The following is an 18,854-nucleotide window of genomic DNA, read 5'->3' as shown; positions in this document are numbered from 1 at the left end:
AGTTGATTCTGATTTTGTGGGAAATGTGGATAGTAATTATATAAATCTAAAAAGAGAAAGTACAGAAAAATTGGAGAAACCTCATTGTGAGGTAAGGTTGGGAAAGAAATCTGTAAGATTGTTAGCTGATTCTGGAAGTTTATTTACTCTGGTTTCAAAAGAGACTTTTCAGGAGAAAATGGAAGGAAAAATGAAGGAACTACTGCAAGCTGATGAAAGAACGGTTGGGGATGGTGGATCAAAAATTAATATTTTAGAAATACAATGGGTAAACATTATATTCAAGAATAATGGAGTTTACGGTAGGGTGTATATAACGCAAGAAGGATCAGATTTGTTAGGGTGGCGACACCAAAAGGATCTGAATATCATACTCAATCCGAATGCTGTAGAACCAGTTATGGTTGTTGAACCAAATGTAGAAAATATATCTGAAAATGTTGAACGTGATAAAGAATGGGGGAAGACACTGATGGAAAAGTATTGTAATGTTTTTACTGATGATTTAGGGATGTTAAAAGGGTTTGCTCATCGCATTATTTTAAAGAAAAATGCAAAAGCTATTGTACATAAGGTCAGAGCAATACCTCACATGATGAAGGAGCCACTTCAAAAGGAATTGGAGAAATTGCTAGAGGCAAAAGTCATAGAGCCAATAGAATCATCGGAGTGGTTATCTCCGGTGGTCGTTGCTCCTAAGGATGATAACAAAATCCGTCTATGCATTAATTTGAGGGACCTGAATAGAAATATTTGGGTGGATAGGCAACCTTTGCCAAACATTGGAGAAATGTTGAGTATGATGGGTGGGGGATGTGTCTTTAGTGTATTAGACATGTCTTCGGCTTACCATCAGATAGACCTGCATCCGGAATCACGCCACTTGACTTTGTTTGTAACTCCACTAGGCGCATTTAGGTATCGCAGGATGCCTTTTGGTTTGGCATCGGCATCTGCTGTGTTTCAGCGAGTCATGCAAAATATATTCAAAGGAATGGATAGGGTATTGTGTTTTCAAGATGACATAATGATTGTTGGAAGATCTTTTGAGGAACATGATAAACTGATGGAAGAAGTTTTGAAAAGAATTGGTAATTGTGGGTTGACTATAAAAAAGGAGAAATGTCAATTAAGGTTGAGTGAAGTCAATTATTTGGGTCATTGAGTGTCAGGAAAGGGAATTAAACCAAAAGGTAGCATAGTGAGAGCTGTGAGGGATGCATCTTGTCCAACCAATAAGGAACAATTGAAGTCCTTTTTGGGTTTAGCAGAGTACTGTTCTAAATGTGTTCCTAGATTTGCAGATTTAGTTGAACCAATGAGACTTTTGTTAAAGAAAGGGGCGGTATTTGAGTGGAATTCTGAATGTGATGATGCATTCAATAAGGTGTAAATGTGTCTGTCTAGTGCCCCGTTGTTAGGTCATTTTGACAGCAAAAGGAAATCCATACTGATCACGGATGCTAGCAATGTTGGTATAGGAGGAGTTTTATTGCAAGTCTATGAAGGTGAAGAGACAATAATTGGTTTTGCCTTGCGAAGATTGCAGGGGGCGGAGAAAACATATTCTACAATAGAGAAAGAAGCCCTAGCGTGTTGTTGGGGAATAACACATTTTAGGTACTATCTATGGGGGATTCCTTTTGTGGTCAAGACTGATCATAAACCCTTGGTCCACATATTTAAAGGGGGACGTGGACTGGATGAGAGTGTGACCCCTCGCATCTCCAGGTGGCTACTGTCCGTGTTGGATTATAACTTTGTAGTTGAGTATGTGCGTGGGAAGAAGAATGTGGTTGCAGATTGTCTTTCTAGGATGCCAATTGAGGACAATTCCTGTGTGGAAATTTTGGAGGATTTAGTTGTGAATATTGATAATGAATTTGCTATAACTCAAGAGGAATGGATGGAAGTTATAAGAACAGATGAGGAATATAAGAAATTGAAAGAGCTCATTGTGAATTGCTGGACATGTTCTAGTGAGGTGGAATCACATAAGAACTATTTATCTGTAAAAGATGAGCTCAGCGTACAGGGAGATAAGGTGTTGAGAAGGAACAGGATAATTCCTCCGGTGCAGTTGAGGGAAAGGTTATTGAGGATTGTACATGAAGGACATTTAGGCAGGCGTTTGACGAAGAGAAGATTGAGAGAATCTTTCTGGTGGCCTGAAATGGATAGGGATGTTGAGGATTTGGTGAAGGACTGTTATGCATGTGGCAATAGCGATAAGGTGAAAGTTACGAAGGAACCTCCTTTGAAATGTGTTGAATTGCCTAGGAGACCATGGGAGAGATTGGCACTAGATGTGCAAGGTCCAATTGAAAAGTTAGGTTCAAGTAATCGATTTTTATTAGTATTAGTGGACCATCATAGCAAATGGTTTAGATGTAAGTCTATGGGTCAGGTAACAACTGCTAATGTAATAAAATTCCTTAAAGAGGTTTTTGTAGAAGAAGGAGTACCAAAGGTACTAGTGACGGACAATGGTGTTCAACTAACTTCTTCTGAAATGGGTAGTTTTTTGGAAAGTTTTGGAATTTCTCATGAGAAGGTTGCTTTATTCCGTCCGCAAGCAAATGGTCTTGTGGAGAGAGTAAATCGTATTATTATGGAGTGCATTCAACTTTCATTATCAAATGGCCTAGTGTGGAAAGATGAACTACGGAGGATGATGTGCGCACATAGAATTACCCCATATTCAGTGACTGGTATTTCTCCTTTTGTTGCTTTAAAGGGAATAGAGCCAGGAACAAAAGAATCTCCTATGTGGTTAAAAGAAAAGAACCAGGTTTGGGTAGACAGAGATAATATGAGGCTTAGGGCTGCTGAGTGTCAAAAATGTAATAAGATCGCTTTTGACACCATGAAAGGCGTTAAAGAGCAAGTATTTATGGAGGATGATTGGGTTGTGGTAAAGAAATTTGGATTTGTGAAGAAGGGTGAGAGCAAGTTTTCCCAGCCTCATAAAATAATATCTGTCAAGGGTTCGGTGGCTAAATTGGATGATGGAAGAACCTGGAGTTTTGGAAATTTATGTAAGGTTTCCCATTTATAAATAGATGGGAAACTTATGTATATTGTGTACCATTATAGAAATTCATGTTTGATTGTATTATACACAACTGTTAATAGATGTATTAGGAATACTTATAGCTTATGGTTTATATATTTTGTCCTTTATTATGTTTTGTGTTCTGTAAAGGGGGGAGATATGTGGCAATGTCTAGAATGTCATGATGCAAGTATGATGTAAAAGAACTGCATCATGACTGAGAGTTCTAAATGGGACCAGTATTAGTCTGTATGCTGGAGGTTGTTGCAGCTATATTTGTAACTTCAATAAAGTTACCTCAAACTTAACTTGAATCAATATTTCTTGATTACTATCCTACTCATGTGTTGATCTCCCATCAAATATCTGCCCTCCGCGTTGCTCCCTCCTCCCCAGTCCCTCAGGTCGGCTGTCATTTCCCCCACTAGACTTTTTTTTCCCTCCATACGTCCCCTATATCATGCTCCTGCATTGCTCCCAGGCCACTTTGCTCCCTGCTTCTAACCCGTGCTTAATTATTTCTCTTCACGTGCTCCCCACCAGCTCTCTGTTTTGGCGCGAATATTTTCATTTTTTCTTTTTGTTCTACATTTTTGGAGTGCATGGCAGCTACCATTTGCTGCCTTGTAGCTCTGTTATGCAAGTAAAAAAAAAAATTGCTTGCAACATTTAAAATGATTTTTTTTTAATTTACCGCTCCAGGTTTTGCCCACTAAATTGGAACAGTAAAGTAAAAAAACAAGCATTTGCAATGCAATAGGTCTCGCATTTACTTGAGTTTGAGCTATTGGCACTGTAATTGACAATGCCTTTTATTTATGATTTGGTTTTTACAAAATAAATAGAAAGGTATTGTCATTTACAATGCCAATAGCTTAAAGTCGCGTAGAAACGAGACGTATTGCATTGCAAATGCTTGTTCAATCCGGTATCAGGTGCTCCTCTCCTGTGACCTGGGAGTAGTTTTCGATACAGAGATGGCGATCTTGTCTCCTGTGAGTTGTGTGGAATGTTATTTCAGGGGGGAATGGAGGACTCGTGCCCTGTGAGCTGGGCTGTGCTCTTACAGGGAGGGCTGGAGGACTTGCCTCCTGGGAGCTGACATATGATCTTAGAGAGGGAGATGGTGAGGTTGTCTCTTGTGAGCTGTGTTGTGTGAGTCAAGAGAGGTATGGGGTCCTGGTAACAGTGTTGTAGCGTTTGTACCCAGACTCCAGCGCTGCGGGCATAGGAACACAGAACCACGTTTGGCAATGCTAGACGTCCCCTTCTATGCTTCCGGAGTCTGTGGCGCTCTCTAACAGAGGAGGGGTAAGGGGAATAGAAGACACCAAGATGAAGGCGACTAAGGGATATGTGTGAAGCGGTGCCTTTGGAGTCAGGAGATAAGTCCACGTAACAGCCCACCCCCTACTAAATATTACACGTCATCGGGGACTCAATACTCCAATTCTGGACTTTTGCATAAGTGTAAGGCACCCCATGCATTCCAAGTGGTATGGTCCGTGTCACCTTAATAGAACTCATTGGTCTAAAGTCCCACATAACAATGTTTTGTAGAAGGAAAAACTGAACTGGAAAGTTGTGATCTGGAGACCTTAGTCCATGCACCTCTTACCCTTCTCTGTGGGAGTGATGACCTCTGATTGGGCAGTTCATGACTGCAGAGACACACTTGTCGTGTGCCCCGGATTAGGTCCATTAGTGACCATTATCGCCCTATGTCTACGGCAAAAGGCGCTTATTGCCACAGACAAGGTCATGATGAGGCCACCTCTGACACACCAGCTCTTAAAAGACTTTGATCACCGCATCTCACCTATAGTGCTAATGTCGAGACACGCCCACTAACTTAAGGATTTGCAATGAGTGCCACTTAATACCTCACAAACCAGTTAAAGTATTCCTTGAAGTCAATATTTATATGATGAAATTTACTCAAGAAAATAAATAAGTTGGACTTTGTTACTTAATTAATCAGAAAGCATTTTGGTTGAAGCATCCACCACAGAATCAAATTTCTAATTAACAAAGTTTAGGGCCTATACTTAGATTGGATGGGCAACCCTGTACTACCTCCAAATAAGGCTGCGTAGCACTTTGACCAACAGCCCATTCAATGTTCTCACCTTTCATAGACAGAGATATTGTGCCAACCAAAGCCAGAGACAATGGGGAGGCAAACCCTTTGTTTCACAAGGACATGTGCTCTGGGATGCATTCTTTTATTTATGAGGGCACAGCTGAAGTACTTATGTTTCAGAAGACTGCTGACAACTGAAATGTGCTGGCAACCTTCTAACTATCAAAAAGACTCTGAAACACTGCACTGACTAAAACCATAGAGGAAGACTTTAGCTATGTCCTACTTTACAAACTGCCCACATGTAATGTTACTCTACCCGTGCAAAATGCCCCACCCAACTAATCTCCCACATCTACCTGCCCCACTGCTGTCATTTACAACCCGAATCATATGTATATTTGAAATCATACTCTGTGCTGAATGCTAATGCTGGCTGAATAGCAGACCGGACAGTACTAAACCACTGAAAATAATGTCAAGCTACCAAACCGCACCCACTGCTTTTATGCTGTAGTACTGCAAGGCACGTTGATGTGGGCAAAAGGCAGTCTTCTTCACAAAATATGATCTCAAACAACTGATTGTAAGGTGAAGAGCTCTGTCTTGTTAATGCTGTCATGAAGTTTTTAGTTTGCAGTCTACTTTTCAATTCACTGCACACTCGCAAATGGACGTGCCTGTATTTTTCTGTACAATTTTCACAACTTCCTTCATACTGTTTGAAAATGCCGGTAACATGAAAAACATTGGGGAAAGTTTGTGGAGTCACCAGATGTCATGGAAGAGTATTTTAATTGAATATACATAAAGGCGGGTGCCTTGCTTAAATAAAGCGCAACGCAATATCATAAGTGATTAAACAAAGAAAGCGAACGCGGGGAGTAAAGAAAGTGAAAGCACGCTATTCGCGCATTCTGCTAAGATGCTGTTATTACACGCGTACAACATACGCGTGCTTATATCATGTCCGGGCGCGTGCACATGCCCTGTCCGGGCAGGCATGCCAAATGTGATTCTGAGCAAATCAATTTATCTCCCGAAGCCTACCCACAATAACTGTCGTTGTGTAACTAACGTGAGTGGTGCTCCTATAACGCACTCCGAAACCTTCGGGTCGAGTTCGCGCTATATAAATCTGCGGGCAAAAAAGAAATACTGCTCAGCGATCTCAAACACCTGATTGTAAGGCGAAGAGCTCCGTCTTGTTAATGCTGTCATGAAGTTTTTAGTTTGCAATCGAATAGTCCAGGCGCGTGCACATGCCCTGTCCGGACAGGCATGCCGAACGAAGACGCGGCGGAAGCGCTGCTCCAGGGCATCGGCGGCTGACCTGTTGCACTGCTTGGCTGTTCACACGGGGCACAGCGGTGAGTGTGCGGCGGCCTGGGCAGGTTGTGGGCGTGACGGTGGACCGTGTTAGGAGACTGCCTGAAGATCCTGTGTTGTGCTGATGCCGTGCACAAGCAGAATCTCCAGTCAGGGTGGGCGGGGCCTAAAGGAGACAGGGCGGACACAAACCCCGCTTCCACAGAACACAGGGTATACAACTTGGTGCACCAATTCAAATACTCCTCGGGTGTCTCCACACACAAAAAACAGAATCATAAATAAGGAACACGCATTTGCAATGCAATAGGTCTCGCATTAACGCGAGTTTGAGCTATTGACATTGCAAATAACAATGCCTTTTATTTTTGATTTCTTTTTAAAAACATAAATAAAAGGCATTGTTATTTACAATGTCAATAGCTCAAACTCGCGTAAATGCGAGACCTATTGCATTGCAAATGCTTGTTGTTACCTTATATATGACCAAGAAGGCATTATCTATGTTCAGCCCAATCCACTACTTTGAAACCAATAGTATTTCCATACATATTTCTTAACTACAAAATAGATGCAATTCCTGGGCATAACCATCAGACAATGCAAATAAATTCTATATAAAGCGCGAGAAAACGACAACCTTTCCCGATGCATCAGCCATCTCTGCTGGGAGGGAAAATGCCTCAATTTGAGAGTAGCTCTGCCGCTTGTTTGAGAACATTTATATGTGTGCTTTTTGTTGCCTCAGCTGCCTTCTCTGCAGGAGACCAGCTTCTCGCTTACCCTTTTAAATCCTCCCCTTACAGCTTCAAATATTTATGAGAAGTTAAAAAGCCATTTACAACTCTTGTGAACATTCCACCTAGTATACGGTTCACATTCAAACTACCTCAAAAATAAGGGGAAAAGTGCTTAGAACGATGTGCAGTACTCTAAAAGTTAGTCAGTTCCATAGGCGCCACTAGCACTGTACTGAAACGCGGGAAAATGGAAAGCTGTGAAGATATTGTAAAGCCGAATGTGATTTCTTTCAAGAGCCTCTCCCGGCTGCTTGCTGTGTCATCTGCTGGCTGAGTAGCTTCGCAGTGAATGGAGCTGCACTGAAGCAGAAATGCTAGTGCACTAGGACAAAATCAGGTCATGTCAGTACTCCCTGCAGAACCTGATGCCGTTCACAACTCCCACCATCTCGGTACCACTGCATGACCACCCACTCCCGAAGAGCGCAGAATCAGTCACAGGTCCCATTTCTCACATATTCTTTACCACACACACCCGAAATCCCCGATGGCTGCACTACTCCAATTTAACTGCAAGAAGCCCATGTCTGCTGATGCAGAGTACCAAAAGCAATTATGCCCGCACCCAGTTAGGCAAAACAAAAGTTACCACTAAACCTGATGATGTACAAAAATATGGAAGCACGTGGACCAGATCAACAGAGAACCAAATGCAAACACCGCCTCCCCCATCTAATCAGTTTAAACCTTCTTAAAAACCAAGTGGAGCGGCTGCAGCGGCTAACCTTTTCCTGCACCTACAGCGTGTTGCATAACATTAACCCCACAGTTTATAAATTGACTGTGCGCCTGTGCTGTTAATCTAAAAGTGCGAAATGCGACTGTCTGCATGTAATTTAAATAAAAATGCAAGGCGAGCGAGGCGCGTTGTGAAAGTTAAATAAAAGTTGTACTTACACAATGGCCTCTTGCAGCATGCTGCTTCTGATCCTTTGTAAGAGTTGAAAGAACAGGAAACATGCGCTTCGAAATGGGGGTGGGGGAGCTGAAGCAAGCAGAAGCTCCCGAGGGGGTATAATTTAAACATATAGAAATATATAGAATAGAATATAAAAAATCAAATGCACAGACAAGACAAAATATAAAGTGACTTAGAACAAGAAAATTACTTCTTTTTTGTCTCCTTATTCAGTTCCTGAGCGTCTTAAACTCAACGCATAGTACATATAATCGCCCCGTGGCACTCACATTTTTAGGTCTCGCCTTTCTATCGCATAAGCGATCGCAAAGCTAGACTATTGTAAAAGTTCATTTCAAAGTGCTCCCAAAAAGCGGATTGCATTGCTAGCACGCGCACAATCACGCGCTTGGTGCCGCCATGCACTCCGCTTTTTGGGAGCACTTCAAAGGGTTCGCTCCCCCGCCTGGAATGCGCTCCCCCGCCCCTTCCTTCAACTCTGTCTCCGTCAACAGATGTGTGCGAGCGCGGCGTGTTTTCACTTTAAACAAGCCGGCTTCCTTCAACTCTGGTTTCACAGGCACCCCTATCGCGCATTGGAACAGAAGGGCAAAGCGAATCCCAGCAGGTAATGTGGACTCAAGGACAAACACTATTGGTGTCAGCTTTCCTACAGAGATGGGTGTCTAGCGGCGCCTGTGCCCCGCCAACTTCAAACGTGCGAACCTCGCAACAGCATTGCTTTGTTTCATTTGTGCAGAGCCAGGTTCACGCAGTAATTTCCAGTTATAAAAAATCCTTCCCTTTCTAAGTTTATTTTACTTATCTCTTGCCGAAAAGTGTATTTCATAACATTGACGAAAGTCAGAGATCTAAGTATGGACAGCTGGTGCACCTCAGAAAATAAAAAAAAGCTTGTAACTCCATGAATGTAGAGAGAACAAGTTACAAATATTAAATGGCAATTTTTTCTCAATTAATCATTGAGCATTTCTTGAGAAGCAAGAAGATCAAGGTCGCGTAGGTTTGTTGGAGGCGTCTCCACGCGTCAGAGACGAAACAGGAGAAACGTGAGTAATCTGGCACGCTGCTTGCTGGGGCTTCCTCCTCTGACAGAACAAATCGCATTTTACCCATCCCCCCACCCCCGTTGTCCGTGATGTCAAAGTAAAGAAATAGAAAATACTAATTCTATTTCTGTACTCTTGAAATCTCACAGTACTAGAGCTGTGTCCCAAGTGAAAATCGGGTCAGGACCGAGATTTGGGATTGGGAGAAATCGCTTCTGTGCCAGAGCACATGTTGCACTGTGTTTAGTTTAGCTGCTAAACGTTCCTGTCGCATTCTGTAGTTGGGCATGCTCCACCGGTACAAGTCCAGAGATGATGACTATTACTCAGTGACTGACTGTTCTGCTAGGCAATTCCATTTCCAGTCTCTGATTATTTCCATGGGCACCCTCTCCTACAGCACACGTGCTCTCCCTGCATACAGCCTATCCATCCAGCTGTCAAAAGCGCGGAAGTTACAGGAGAAATGTCGATAGTTAAAGGAGACTGCTGCCAAGAGTACAGTACAACTGATATCAGGTTTTACTATTGTAGTTTTCTTGCGATGTGCTGAAATAACACATACGGAACATAAAAAGAAAACAAAACTTTAAAGATAACACTTTCCACAAAACTTGCACCTGACAATCGTGGCAGTCGCACTTTAACTTCCGATATGTATAGCTGAAGCGCGAGTGCCACATAAGTCTCGCATTTGTGAGAGTTTAAAGTATTGGAATTGTAAATGATGCCTTTTATTAGGTCTCGCCTGAGACAGCGCTTTAGCGCTGCTCTCGCGAGAGCTTTTGTAAATGGGGGATCTGAAAGTGCAAACGAGTGCTTTCAGGCCTCCAAATACAGTGCATGTGCGCCGGGCGCGCGCACCATTTGGCAGCCTGCACACCGTTTGCTTTCACTTTCGCGGGCCGCACGGCCGCTTTGATGTGATCGCGATCACTTTCACACAGTGCATGTGCGCCGGGCGCGCGCACCATTTGGCAGCCTGCGTGTACATTTCGCGGGCGCTTTGATGTTCTCAGTGAGCCGCGCGGCCACTGCGAATATCAAAGCGCCCGCGAAATGTACACGCCATTTGCCACCCCCTCCCTTATCCCACTTCCTGCTTGTCTTGTTAAGAGTTGAACTCAGACCCTCGTTCGTGCGGGCACAACTTCATTTCAGATCTATTTTTAAGTCTGACTCAAGCAGCGGATTCGTTAACAAAAAGAAAGCAATTCTGAATCAAAGCAGCAGCCCCGAGAGTGCAGGGACGTCTCGGAGCAGATTTCGTGCTTACACGAGATATTGCATCGACCTCCTTAAACCGAGGATTTAAAGCCAAGCCTCGCATACTTTGTCTCATCGCGGGCTCCAAGCTTTTCATGTACTATTTTACTCGGATTTAGACTTGAGACGAGGGTGGGGGTTGGCGGGGGAGGGGCAGTGGCAACAGGGCTGTGGAGTTGGGTAGTTTGGTCGAATGTTTGCTGGTAACACATTCAGCTCAGGGCTTTTCGGTGGCAAGCTCGAAGCCTTCTTAAATCCAGATGTCTCTGATATTTCGGGGAGGTTTATCGCACAACAGTGTATGCCCACTCCTCCCTCAGCCCCGCGCCGTTTTCTTTTACCAGAGAGGAGAGTTTGCGTTCACCCAAAGCTTCTCATCCTGGTGCTTATCAGGGGCAACTGCAGCATCCTCTGGACAGGTTCAGAAAAAGTGCTCACACAGGGTAACTGCTATTTGGAGAACTCTTTTTTGTGTTTTTTGCATTCCTTCATGCTTGTGGCCACGCTCGATGCATGTCTGTGTCATCCTCCCCTCGTCATTACCCCCCCACCGCCACCCGCCCTCTGTGTTGCCCCCACATTCCCCAGTGCCACCCGCCCCTCGCTCCTTATTTGGTTTCACTGTGAAGTGTTTTCGTAGCTCAGCACGGCACCCACTTCATGGACGTTGTGCTTTCACTTTTATATCTCTGCACCACACACACCTTCATGTATATTAGCTCAGGAGTGCTGCTATGAAGGAGACGGGCATGTTTTTTGCTTTAACTTTATTTAATATCGGCGCGCGTGCGCTAATTGGCAGCAGTTCGCCATTGCCCGCTTTTCCTACATGACCACGGCTGTTGTGTTGCCTGGATGTAGGTAGCACCGACATCCCTGGAGCCCCTGCACACATCACGGACAGAGGCAGATGGTTTCTTTACTTTAGCTGATACTATCATCAGATCCTCTCTCTGAAAGTGTGTTGCTCATGATTGGGATTCCTTGTGGCAGCTTAAATGCATTGTCTTTCAGGCCATCTCTCTTATCCGTAGCAGTGTTTTTCACTTTAACCACTATGACCCCTTCTGTTTCTTCGCCATTGCGATACATTCCTTAGTAAAGTTGTTTGTAAAAAAAACAAATTACTTTGGCAAAACAGTTTTTAATGGGCACAGCATGCGCACCTCTGCATTAGTATGGGCACCGGGTGCACACTTCTGCACTGGTAGGGGCACAACGTGCGCACCTTTGCACTAGTACGGCACCGGTTACACACCTCCGTGGACTTGCAGGAGCCCGCGTGAACACCCGTGGACTTCCGGCCTCGAGGTAAGGAAGGCTTTGGAAACTCACAATAAAGTTTTAAGGAAGAAGTGCAAGTCAGATTTTAAGATCCTCTGCTGCCTGCTCGAAAACCTCCAGAAAGTACATGTATTTTGTTTGTAAATGTTCGTATTATTGTTGATGAAGTGACAGCACTAGTTCATACATAGCAAGGATTAACAAAAACAACAAGCAAGTCCCTGGAGTCCGTTAGGTTTTTACCAATACACGAGTTTTAAATGTATTCATGTTAAATTGTTTTGCTTAAAATAGCAGGTAATGTTTGAGAGCTCTGCTTGGGAAGGGAGGGGCTCGGGTGGAGTAAGGGTCACTGATAACAGCAGAGGAATGATTGGCACAAGTGAGGCATCAGTGCTGCAGTGATATCAGAAGTGCCTCCGAGGAAGGGGGTCAGTCTGAGGAAGTCCCCCACTCCTTACAATCACAGGCTGTTTCCACATACCCCTCGGCCTCTCAAGCACCCTTCACTTCTTCCTGCTGCACTCCCCGAGGAGGTCAGCCGCAGGTACTATGTTGAACTCTGTTTATTCATGCTTTTTGGTATAGCGCTGTATACCACGCGGGAATTTCATAGCACTGATCTCAGGTGCCACTGTGTTTCAATGAAGCATAATAATATTTCATATTTGCAATGCACACATCAAAGCTAATCTGTACTTACCTGCCAGAACAAAAGGTCTTATAATTATGTAACACGCTGGCCCTAATTTATCCACTCCTTGACGGATTCGAACCTGTGATTAGGAGGTTACAAACAGCTCTTCATCAAGTGAGTATCACCACTAAGGAATCTAAACGACTCTTTCGCCCATTGGCAGATAGGAATGGCAGCAAGGATATTTTTTAATTTTGTTTTATGCAGCACAAACTCGACCCAAATGTATTGTAGCGCTTTATATCAGCACCAGTTGCGTTACAGATAGGCACATTCATTTTGTTAGGCACCTGGACATTAACCCCTTCGGTGCTCAGGACGGAATGGTTCCGTCATGACCCACGGTTGAGCTGTGCTCATGACGGAACCATTCCGTCATGACCACGCCCGCGCAAGATTCCGTCAGCACAGCGGCGGAATCTGCGCAGCATCGAAGGGGTTAACTAATTTGCCCACAATGTAAACAATAGTCGTTGCCTGAAAATGGACCTGCGGATACCTTGTTCTTAGGTGAACCTAGAGACCTTTCTCCTCACCTCGACTTGCCCTCAGCGCCACTCTAATCAAATCCTGCTTTGTGTGATCTTGTCTCAAAAGTACCTTAGGCACCTGCCTGTTTTATTAAGAGCTCCGCGTGCTCCAGGTGTTCATGTGCACTAAGCACGTTGTGTGTAAAATGCTGCAGTGTCTGTTACAGAATGTTCAGGGGTGCAGCAGATAGATCAATTAACAAGTATTTGAAATGCTATAGGTCTCACATTTGCAAGAGTTTGAGCTATTGGTATTGTAAATGGCAATGCCTTTTATTGATGTGTTTTGAAAACCTGCAGGCGGTGCGAAAACATGCACTTACTTACAGTCGTTCCTTAGGAGAAGCAAAGCTGGCAGTAAAAGAGGCTCAGTTACTGCCAGCCTTACTTCTCATAAGCAACAACTATGAGTACAAAGTGCATGTTTTCGCACCGCCCGCAGATTTTCGAAACACATAAAAAGGCATTGCCATTTATAATGTCAATAGCTCAAAGTCTCGCAAATGCGAGACCTATTGCATTGCAAATGCTTGTCTTTGTTTAGAAAACCTGCAAGTGGTGCTCGGCATGCAGGTTTTTTCAACACACAAATAAAAGATGTTGTAATTTACAATGTCAATAGCTGAAATTCGCGCAAATGCGAGACCTATCCGTTTGGCATCGCACTTCAAAGGGTCCGCTCCCCCGCCCTCCGCCAAGCGCGCGCGCCACGCTCCGCCGAGCTTGTCTTGTTAAAGCTTTTAATCAAGCTATTTTGGAGAGTGATCTGCCGCACATGCTTATCTGGGTTAGGTGGGCGCCAAGCCGCTGTCTTTTCTATTAAACTGAAATCTCTCTACCGGTTGTCTATATTTGTGTGCTGAAACTCGATTAAGGTAAAGGTTTATACCCCAGCGTTTGCATTTTGCTAAGTAATTTCAGATGTTGATCGTTTCATAGAACGTATGACTTTCAAAACAGTAAAATATTTGCAATAAAATCTGGAGTTCCTTGGTAGTGTTCGCATGTTATTCCACCGCTTTATTTGCCTATATGAGGAAGCTCCACGAGTCGATGGTACGCACTTAATTTGCATGGCAATCCGCATCCCAAAAGCTTAAATTGCGTGTTGCTTGAGAGGTGCCAGCCCGACGAAATTTGTTTGGCAGCTTCAGATATACTCTCTGGCTTAGTGACATTTTAATGTTTTGTGGGACACGGGCAGTATATATATATATATATATTTAGGTCCCCTGTGGTTTAAAAAAAAATAATGTATTTCTCCGTATCGGCTCGGTCAGGCCCTTCTAATGTCGATCATTGCTGAATTATTGTAATCCTTCAGAAACGGGGAACCACAGTAACAGCCGAATGTTACTTCGTGTCCGCCAGCACAGATCGCTTGGAATTGAAAGTTTAGTTCCCAAATATTTGCATTCACAGATGTGGCCCCCTCCTCTACATACGTTATTACTGTAATTACGTAACATTTTAGTACAGTTACGTTAAAAAAAACAAATTGTTCTTTGTATTACATTTTAGAAAAAAAATTGTCCTCGCATACATTTTTGCTATGTGGATGTATTTAAACATAGCATTGCAAACAGACTCTCATGTACAGTTTCCATGCGTTCACAATACATTTTTACAGCGAATGCCCCATCTCGTGAAGAGACGTGATTTCGGCAATTTTCCATAAACCATCTTGTAAGTGCACGAATTATGCTAGCGTAATTTTAATTTCAACTAGGCCTAGCACTAGGCATACCAAATTACAACGTGAAGGGATACCTCGTACAGTGCTACTTGCGCTGAGAAAAGAACTTTTGCACTGGAAAGTAAATGCCCTTGTTACTGCAGGAAATTGCTTCGATTGAAACCCTTATTAGCTAACCATGGCATTAAACTTCTATTAGGCATGCTGGTCTGTCAATTAGAAAAATCTGTTTTTTTGTGGGCTAAATTGTTAAACCAGGAATTGTGACGTATCATACGCTTTATTGGAGGGCTTGGCAGTAGGGTGCCCTGGCCAATTGCTTATGGTTTAAAATTTCTCTGCTCGGTCGTCACAATAGGGACCGTTTTCTTTATTCAGCAGTATTGTAATTTCATCCTAAATGTTTTATACATAACTTTAACCACGTGGTCGACATAACCTAATGCGAGAGGAGTAGAAGGGAAAGTGATGCACCATGTTATCTGACCTAAAGATGCGAGTGAAAGGGAACCGTTAGCAGTAAAATGCCAAAAGTAAGCAAAGTCCAACATCTACGCTTATGGGCATTGCTGGCCATCCCAAAGTTCAAAAGAAATAATACAACTAATGGTGAATCTGAAATTATTCTAACTGCATACTAGAAACAATGACGTGCAGCAGAAAAGTAATCAACACATTACATTTTAAGGAATGAAATCCAGAGGGGTAAAAAAAGCTTGGGTAGGATAAGGATATGGATAGGATTTAAAGCATCTTTATTTATTGCTTGGACTTCCGCAGCCCATCAAAAATCGACTTGTGACCCCTTGTTTAGGAAACGCTGCTCCTAACCTCTTGATTGGAGCACCACAGGAAATGCATAACAAGCTCTAAATTGTCTAGACACTATCGGTTGGTGAAAACTATAGCCTGCACTTGTTGGTATTGTTGCAAAGTATGTCCCATATATGCTAAGACTTTTTAGGTCTTGCGCCTAGCGTTGCAGTGCGCAGCACAAGACCTCTTGTACAGGGTTTAGAAAGCTAGCCACACGCTCGTGCGTGTGGTTTTGCTTTCCCCGTCTGGCATTGGCTTGCGCGTTTAAAAAAAAAAAAACGGCACGCGATTGGGCAAAGGCGGGACATTCCCACCTTCGAAACGCCCAATCCCGACGGTGGCCAGCATGCGCAGCAGCGCAAATTCGCCTTGCGATCGCTGCCGCGCTCCACTCCCCCCCCTCTCTCCGTGGTGCGCTCGCACCACTAGTTGTTGACAATAGCGATCGCTTTCAGTGCCGCTTATTTTCTTTACTTTTGGTATAATTTCGGCACCCACGCTTTACTTTGGATGTTAAAAGTAAAGGGCGGGTGCCGCGATTATACGAAAAGTAAAGAAATAGAAAAAAAAAACTATTTCTTTACTTTTAGTATAATCACGGCACCCGCCTTTACTCTTAACATTAAAAGTAAAGCGTCGGTGCCGCGATGCTTGTTGTGTAATGGAGCAGCCAAAAACCAAGTGCAGTGCATAAAACAGTACATCACTCGAGATTCAGTGGAGACTGGGTCACAGAATCCGTGATGTGATGCGGCATGGGAATATGGGACTTGAGACAATTACCTTGATTTTATAGAATTCACATATAGATTGCTTTAACCGTATTTTTAATTTAGACAAAGGGAGTTCAAGTGATTTTCCCAGAATCACTTATCTTTTTTTGTGACATGCCAAAGCTGATATAACTCAGGTTTACGTGTTAATAACTTTGCCAGTACACTACATCTGATACCTCATGCAACCTAAGAGGTGGGAATCTTAACAATGCCTCCATTTTCTAATAAGCCTGTGTGGTCCCTGTGACCTGTTAATAACAAGCATTTGCAATGCAATAGGTCTCGCATTTACGAGAGTTTAAGCTATTGGCATTGTAAATGACAATGCCTTTTATTTATGTTTTAAAAACTAAAACAAAAACAAAAAGGCATTGTCATTTACAATGTCAATAGCTCAAACTCGCGTATATGCGAGACCTATTGCATTGCAAATGCTTGTTTCAGTGTAGAACTTGGCATTTTACCTTTTGTTAGCTCCCTCTTCGCGTTCCCATCATTACGTACACCATGAGAAGAAAGGGCACTCACGCAGTCTGAATAACACGCGTGTTGCATTTGAAAATACTGAGGTCGGCATTTGAGCTACGTATTACAAAAGCTAAAAAGTGTTATTTACGTGTTTTGTAACTTTGTTGCTGGTAACAATCAGATCATAGAATCAAACTGAACATTTATGTCCCAACAGTCAACTAAAGTGCCCCCCGCCCCACAAAGTCGGGGGTTGCGGTTAACAAATTTCTTAGGTCTATGGTGGTGTTGGGCGAAATATTGGGGGGTAGTTATGACAGGAGCGGGACGAGGGAGCCCTGGCTAGTGTATTTTTCCACTCCCCCCTTAACCAATGACAGACCAGACAATAGGCTGGTGGTTAAGGAGGTAGGGCAGTGGCGATATACCTCTTCACATGATGGTGTCGCCACAGGTATGCCGCTATGAGTCTAATTGTGCCTGGTTGGCGCCAGGGCTGGATGTCAGGAGGCACGCCCTTCGTCGCCGACAGCACGCGCTCCAACTGCAAGGGCGCGCGCCTTCACCCACAACAACTGCTGCCAGCACGCGCCGCTCGGTCTCCACTCCCGACTCCAAAAACGCAGGAGCACGCTAGCGTGCAGTGCGCCGTCTGTTGCGTCTGCCCAATGAACACGCCTTCTGCAATCCAACCGCCCTCTCGCCCCAAGCTGAGAGGGTGAAGACGGGAGTAAATGGCAAGGGCGTTTAAGCTACCTCACTTCCAATTGCAACTACAACAGCCTATCTACAGGATCTCCCGAACTCTCTTGGCCCAACCTCTGCCACTAAGCACAGACCTCCTCCGATACACCTTCCAATTGCGTTGCGCAGACTTGCATACACATCCTAACCTACCCGCTAGCCAGGCGTGACAAAACCACCCTCTACCAAGAGCACCCAAAACTGTCCAGTTCCACAAAACTGATCGTTGCCAGCAATGCTGAGGTACGCCGCCAGCCTAGTACCACCTTCTGAATAAACAATTAATTGCAAATCATGCCCTGCCTCCTGGCTAAATACCACGTGGGGACACAGCAGTGAGTGTGCGGCGGCCTGGGCAGGCTGCGAGCGTGAGGGCGGACCATGTTAGGAGACTGCCTGAAGATCCTATGTTGCGCTGATGCCGTGCATGAGCAGAATCTCCAGTCAGTGTGGGCGGGGCCTAAAGAAGACAGGGCGGACACAAACCCCGCTTCCAAAGAACACAGACAGAAAACCACCGACTATAAATCTCGCCAAGGCGGGCAGCGCATGCGCTGCAAGGATGGCGAGACCTAAAAAAATGAATAAAATGGCACCAGCGTCAATCTGTAAGCGTATGCCTGATGATGCATGCAGACACAATCATGCATGTGCGCACATATTGTCGTACTTTAATATTCGGGACCGCGTAGGGGACAGGGCCCTACCCCTGTCTATCTTGGTATTAGCAAACCGCAAATGGCAAATGCGGCATGTACGAGTGCTTTATATATCGTTCTAGCTATGAATGCACTGTGTACACGTTATTCTGCTTCACTACGCGGGTTCCATTTTGGAAGCAGTGGCCATCTTGTCATTGCCCTCACATAGGCTATAATGGAGTAAATACGGGCCTCACAGTACATGGGCTTTCCCTCTGACTTCTCTGTGACCTGGGCAGCTGGCTCTGCTGCCCCAGGTCAAACCGGTCTCACGAGCTCCCCTTCCTCCTTCCACCTGTGATTAGCATCAGGGCTTGACCCATCATAAAACCCTTTCATTCTATACAATCCCCCGGCTAATCTCTTCCACACCTGCTTGTTTCTGCTTTATGACTTGTTTCCCAAAACAGGAGATGCTCATGTTTATTGGGGGGTCTGTTTACATCTGATGTGGGATCTGAACCTTACTGTGTAAATCATTGTGGGCTGGCCGAACTGGAATGTGGGATGGTCATCATGACTCTGCCTTTTCTTTGTAATGTACACTCATATATGGCCGTATCATAAAACCTAGGAATGTATGCTTGAGGCCAGAAAAGGCCTATTTAAAGTGAAGTCCGTTTCCATGATTTTCAGCAGTC

General features: G+C 44.1%; 1 pseudogene; it reads left to right on the top strand.

Annotated features, from left to right (window-relative positions):
* LOC146870104 (suppressor of tumorigenicity 7 protein homolog) overlaps window positions 1-18,854 on the top strand; it is a 777,381-nt pseudogene that overhangs the window by 33,253 nt on the left and 725,274 nt on the right.

This window comes from Triturus cristatus, chromosome 1_1 (genome assembly GCF_964204655.1).
Source record: "Triturus cristatus chromosome 1_1, aTriCri1.1, whole genome shotgun sequence".
NCBI lineage: Eukaryota > Metazoa > Chordata > Amphibia > Caudata > Salamandridae > Triturus > Triturus cristatus.
This window is presented reverse-complemented; position numbering and strand designations above follow the sequence as displayed.